This window comes from Cibotium barometz, chromosome 1 (assembly GCF_041138505.1).
Source record: "Cibotium barometz isolate CiBa-2024 chromosome 1, ASM4113850v1, whole genome shotgun sequence".
NCBI classification, from domain to species: Eukaryota; Viridiplantae; Streptophyta; class Polypodiopsida; order Cyatheales; family Cibotiaceae; genus Cibotium; species Cibotium barometz.
The window spans coordinates 52950870-52957834 of NC_141046.1; positions in this window are offsets into that span (position 1 = coordinate 52950870).

Below are 6965 nucleotides of genomic sequence, written 5' to 3' on the forward strand. Positions count from 1 at the left end.
TGGGAGATGGATGCCATTAATGGTAGAGAATTTTGTTAGACTTTGTCATTCTTGTGTAGGGACCCATATGAGATATGGAGTACAAACAAGATGAAGATTCCATGGCTAAGAATGTAGACTTCATGGCTCATATGAAGGGGTGAAACTCGTGGAAGCATGAGTGCCATAGAGGACTAGCACACAAAGTAAAAGAGGAGAAGAAAGAGAAAGAAGGAAGGAAAAGGGGTAGGGAGGGAGAGATGATGATAATTATAAATAGACACTCTAGGCTACATAGTAAGTTGTGGAAAGATCATTGTATGGTTGTGGTGAGCCTTTGTATGGTTGTGGATGCATAGTAAATAGGCACTCTAGGTTACATAGTAAGTTGTGGAGAGATAATTGTATGATTGTGGTACTGACACTTTGTAATCTCCACCTTAGCTATAGAGCACAAAAACTTCTCTTCGTGTATTGTTAGATTTCCCCTTTGGGCATAAATATGCAAAGAAAACGTGCCTTGTCTCGCAACTAGCCATAATCTTTTGCCTAGGAAACATGGGTCTCCCTAGGCAAACCATCTCTTCACACTGCGCATGCCAAAATTCAATTTCCTAGTGGACAATGTATACAAAGCCTTGGGTCTTTTACACAAACCGTGCATATTGTCTCTAACCCATAGGCTTGTAAGTTTTATGTGATTCCCACAATTGAGACCAAAGAAGCAGTCATGCTTGGAGGAAGCTGGGTCCAGAGAATGCTACAAGTACAATCAACTCAGATGACAACACGACTACCCTCACACTTCCCCACGGCAAGGTATTGATGATCCTCTAAGATGGGGGGTACACCGACGATTGCTTCCACAATGGTTACTCCATCATCCCAAACAATAACTGGTAAGTCTTCCCATCACCCCTAAACTTCCAAAAGAACTAAACCCACTAAGAAATAGCCTTTGGAATCCCGACTGAGAAAGGTCTACAATGGTGGAAAGCCCACATTTACTCTATGTTCCACACCAATCGCATATTCTTGGAAGCATGGAAAACTCTTTGAAAACCCACACTAACACAAGAACACACTTACATTCAAATTTCACATGAAATGTAATTAATGAGTGTTGGTTATTTCATTCCTAAAATTTCTATAGTAAAAAACAAGTTGGAGTAAAGATTTCATGTCATAGATGCATGAGCACTCCAAGGCTAGATAATCATTGGAAAAGAGTGGATTGATGCCTCTCACAACTAAATCAACTAGCGTGAAGAAACGACCACCATGGAAATCAATGGCAAAAACCCACAGCCCTCTTGTTTCCCCAAGAGGAAAACATCCAGATGCCTTCACCCTTGACTGCCCTCCCCTCTCATGACCCATCCTCATCACCAATAGTCTCCACTATTCCCACACCCCTGCCTCCCTCAAGTCAGTCGAAAGGCCATTTTTGACACCATCCAACATTGACAATTGAGCCTCGTTGTTGTTGGCAATCCTCCTCAACTCTAAATCCTCGCCCATCCTCGACCATCCACCTCCCCAAGAACCCCAACCTCTTACCTTCATCTCATGACAAATCAATGGGGGTGCCCAAGAATCTTCTTGCAGCTCAAAGTTTCTACGATGGCTACACAAAACTATGGATTACCAAGTGGCTATCTCTAAAACCCAAGTACAAGAAGCCAACTAAGCCAACAAAAACTAATCCCAAGACAAAGCTTCAACATTGGCTAGTCTCCGATCACCTATTACGAGCACAAGGCAACACTTGCCTTTGGCTACCCACCAAGAATGCTCCCTATGCTCATCCACCACAACAATTCCCCAGGAAGCTATGACAAAATGTCACATAGCCACTGGTTAGACAACCCCATGCACATCCAAGCCAACAATGATGCGTGCCTTCCAACGTGCTCAAAGGTCAAGGCTTCCATGAAGGAAACATACACCTGTGGCTCCCCAATCCAAAATAAAAAGCCTATCCTCAGCTCGAAGCCTTGTCAACCACACGGACCCTCATCACTTAGAAATAATGGAAACATACACCTGTGGCTCCCCAAGCCAAAATAAAAAGCCTATCCTCAGCTCGAAGCCTTGTCAACCACACGGACCCTCATCACTTAGAAATAATGGGTGTCCAAGCCCCTCTTAGAAGCTCAAGGCTTTCATGAAGGTAACTCTATCATTTGACTCCCACAGCATAACCCTCAACAGTTCACCCAAACCACACCAACCAAGATAATACTTGTCCAATTGATGAAGATGGTTTGGTGAAGAACGGGAAAGCAAGTCCCCTCCTCCTCCTCAACTAAATCTTACGCACTTTCCCACACAACCCATGGGCACTCCAAAGCACGATTTTCCTAGCCTTTTCAACCAAAGAAGCCTTGTCAATGCTCTACCTTGCCCCTTGACTTCATCACCAGACCAAGGGGAAGTGCTATGGTCTCGGCGGGGGGTTCACTATATGTAACCCTCTATATCATGTGCATTCAAGGCTTATTTTAAAAATCCCTTATCTATAATTTTTTCATGAATAAAGCACACCCTTTTCTATTAAACTTGTGAACACCCCATTTAAATGGTACCCTTCTGTGCGTAAAAAATGTGTAAAAAGGAGATTTTAAAAATCCCTTTTGTTGAACTCACGTGCTACGCTTACATATTTGTGAGTGATCCCCCAAGAAAATGGTAGAGCTTATCCAACAACTTAAAGATACACTCAAAGGTTAGCTCACAAATCTCACCAAATGGGCCACTCAGGACAAAACCCTCTTTAGGGGTGCTCACTAATAAGTACATGTAATTCCTCATCCACATGAGGACCCACAAGAAAAAAGAGAGTCTCTAGGTGATTAGGATGACACAAGCACACCTTTTGCCCTCTCTAGGAATATCTAGGTGATTAGACATCATGGACACACATTTTTCCCTCGCCCATGGACAACACATGCAATTATCAAAGGGATCTATCCTATGCGCACACATTGCACAAAGTCTCATCACATCGATAGCCATCCAAGTACATCTCTAGATGGGGGAACCATGGTGGGTGCAAGCTTGGTCAATGGAATGCCTATCACCTGGATCTTCTTAATCTCCTTTGATTCACCCAAATAACTATGCTTCATGCCTAATCAACCCTTCCCATAACTTCCTCTTCGGCTTAACCCCTATGGATACTCATCATCAATTACCACTCATATCAACACATGATTTGAGTTCCTTGAGCTACCATGACAAAAGAAGACTAAGCACAAAAAGAAAAAGAGAGAACACTGCAACCTGATAAGTCAACATCCACAGGAGCCAAGATACCTATTAGGGTGTCTTGACAAAGATTCTAGAGCTTCATAAACATTGCCATCAGCATACAGCATCTTGGAGCACAAGACGTTTCCATGCATGTTGCCTCCTTATCCCTTTGGAATTCCCCCCTCGCCAATTGCTTACTAACACCATTGTTTTATTAACCCCTCATTCATGCCACCACCTACTACAACTTGGATATTGGTCATTAATTATTGTTAGAATTTTGTGGTGCTCATGCTAGATGAAATATGTGGAGGAGAGAGACTCACAAAATACAACTAAGCTTCTTGCTCATGAAATGCCTTCTGGATCCACCTTTAAATTTTTGATCTAGTGGACCATAAGTCCATTCACACACACACCCTTCTCCTCCCCTTTTACATAACCTTATTCTCTTAATACCCCCCTTAATACCAACTATGAAAAAATTGGAATAGGTGGTATTGGACATAGGATGCCTTTTTAACATTAGGCGTACAAGGTTAAGAATATAGGTGTGGTTACATTGAGATTTAAAACAATTTCTCAGTGGAGTTAGAGGCTGATGCAAAGTTAGCCTCTGACTCTTTGTTAGGACATTTTTTGGAAGTGATATGTTCCGTTTGTTTACACTTGTTACATTTCATTTTGTTCGGATATTTGATCCAACAATTATTTACCAAATGACCCACCTTTTTGCAATAGACACATCTTACTTTGATCACTTAATGTGACAGAGCTTGTTCGATATATCGATGAAGGTGTTGCATTTGAAGATTCAGCTCCTCCCTTTGGCCTCTTTTCTTAATAAAGACAAGATTGAATGACTCCTTCAAGGGTGGGACTAGGTATGTTCTTCAGGGTGGTGACTAAGGTGGGGTACACCTTCTCGACTGCTTTTAGCAAAACAACCACTGCATCATCTTCATCCATTCTCGCATTTACTGATGCAAGTTGAGACATAAGGCCCTTCACTGAGAGATGAAGGCACCAATGACGTCTCCCTCTTTGAGTTCCAAGCTGAGAAATTCAAATTTAAGTGAGATCTTGGAATTCTTACCACGAGCTCCATAGAGCTTGTCAAGCTCATCCCATTTCTCCTTTGCAGTAAAAAGCTGACCCACATGGTGAATGAGGACCTCAAGATGAAGCATGATGATGGCTTGTGCCCTCTCATCATCTTCAATATCTTCAACCTTAGTTAGATCAATAACCTTAGTGCCGGAGATGAATGGCCCCAAAAACCTTTGGACATCATCTTGTACTTGACAAGAACATGCCAAGTGTGGAAGCCCTCTCTTGAGAGCTTCTTAATTTGGGTGTTGTCCTTTGACATTGGGTATTGAAGGAGATTACTAGAGAGTAATGGGCTGATTTATGAAGAAGAAAAAACCAAAAATTTGTGATGTTTTGGCTTAAGTGGAAAGAGAGAGGCTTATGAGAGTGCAACAAGCCTTAATCAAGTCAAGGATGTTGCATAAAAAAGGAAATTAAGATGGTTTAAGTACTTAGGGTTTGTGCCAAACCACTAATTCTGATGGAGATTAGCTTCATTAGTGTCAAAGAACACTTTGTTTGGTGATTAAGATCACCATTAGTGTTTAAAAACATGATTAGTGCTTAAGAGCACATTTCTAGCATCTAATGACACTTGCATTGGTGATTAGATTCACCATTAGTGTTTAAGAACACTCTTTGTGTTTAGAAACACTTTGGAATGGCTCCCCTATGCCGGATTAGTAGCCTTATTAGTGTTAATCAACACTATTAGTGTTTATGAACTCTATTAACAAGCTTGAGCAAGCTTTCATGGAGAAGAGAAATAGTAGGCGCCTCGTTTTTTTCACTCCCATGGTTGATTCAGCCTGCCCATTAGGGCTAAGATTTGAGCTGTAGGATCTTGAGACCATGGGCTTCAAAAGCCCTAAGCTACACGGCGAATGGTCGTACGGCAAACTGTGCAGAAAAACGATGCCAACCTGCTCAGATGTTAATGCCGCGGCCCTGCAGAGAGTGAACCTCACAATTGATGGTACGAAGCTGAGCACCTAGGAGTCTTCTTCATCTTCCTAGTTGATAGCACGCTGAGATCTTGCCTCCACGAGTTGCTAGAGCTGCTCCACTAGCAAGAGGTTCATCTCCACAAAGAAAAAAAGGATAAAATTGACCTATTCTACACCACAAAAGTGACCTAATCTTGCCAAGCTCTAGATACCATGTTAGAATTTTGTGATGCTCATGCTAGATCAAATATGTGGAGGAGAGAGACTCACAAAATACAAGAAAAGATCTTGCTTATTAAGTTGCTCAAATCTAGCTCCACCTTTAAATAGGTGAGCTAGTGGACCATAAGTCCATTCACACACACACCCTTCTCCTCCCCTTTTACATAACCTTAGTCTCTTAATAATTATTCCATGCTAGTCTACTCATTCAAGTAATCTAACTCCTCTAATCAAGATGTCTAGTTGCAAAGGTGAACAAAAAGAAAAACATAAAAAATAGAATAACAAATACTATTGGGCACATATAAGAAAGCGAATTCATAAGAGCCCATCAAACTAGCTGGATACTTAATCCCCAATACTCCACTAACCTTTTTCCATCTTACTAAATCCCCCACCCCCTCTCATTTCTAGAGAGACAAGAGAACCAACCAAGTGAGACATTTCCCAATGTGCCTCGACTACCTCTTACCGATCACGCGTACACGATCAAATTTAGGAAGGAGAGTACATGTTAACCACATATTGGTTAACACATTCCTATGATAACTATGTCCACACACTTATATAATGGTTTTTCGCATTATATTGTAAGTTCTCTCATTTAATGAGGGAGATTCTCTAAAGATGCTCCCAAGGATTGAGCTTCAAAGGACAGGCAAGAGGATCTTGGTCAGTTGGCCAAACCATAAGGAAAAGCCTTGTAACTATGTTTTGGACCCCTCGGGTCACTTACTTCTGGGCAGCCTAGTGGAAAAAGCTTGGAACTATGAAATAAATTTTCTCTTGTTTGTAACTCATTCTCCCATTTGTGCAATAGAAAAGCAGTTTTCTCTCTCCCTCTCTCTTGCAACTCTAATCAACCATGTGTGGTGTGCTTAGGGTTAGGGCTTTGGAGTGATTAGTACTAATCACTTGTTCTCTCTTGCTTCCCTCTTGCTTCTTCTCTCCCTCTCGCTTGAGTGATTATACTACCATCACGATCGTCTTCCACGGAGATCCCACACAATCTTCGCGAGAGAGGTTGCACCACCTGTTGGATTACCACCTGGAACAAGTGCGAGAGGATGACGATGACGAGTGGCTATGGTGAATGTCAATTAGGGAATGGATTAAGAGGCTAATGTACCACACATGCCTAATGTTTTGCAAATGCCTAAGGATGGTAGGACATGAACATGAACACCATGATGTACTTCATGAAAACCATGCTTGATAGAATAGACCAAAGATTTCAATTCATGGTGGAAAAGTTTTATTCTATTAGCAAAAAGGAGTTTCATGATGGTCTCACTAATTTGAGGCAAGATGTTGGCAAGGGCAAAGAACCTATGATGTATCCATATGCACCGAACACAATTGGAGAAATGGGACCACAATATTATGGACCATTTGTAGGAGCTTCACGAGCTTATGCACGAAACACAATTCAAGTAATGGGACCACAAGCTTATGGAATGTTTTTAGGAG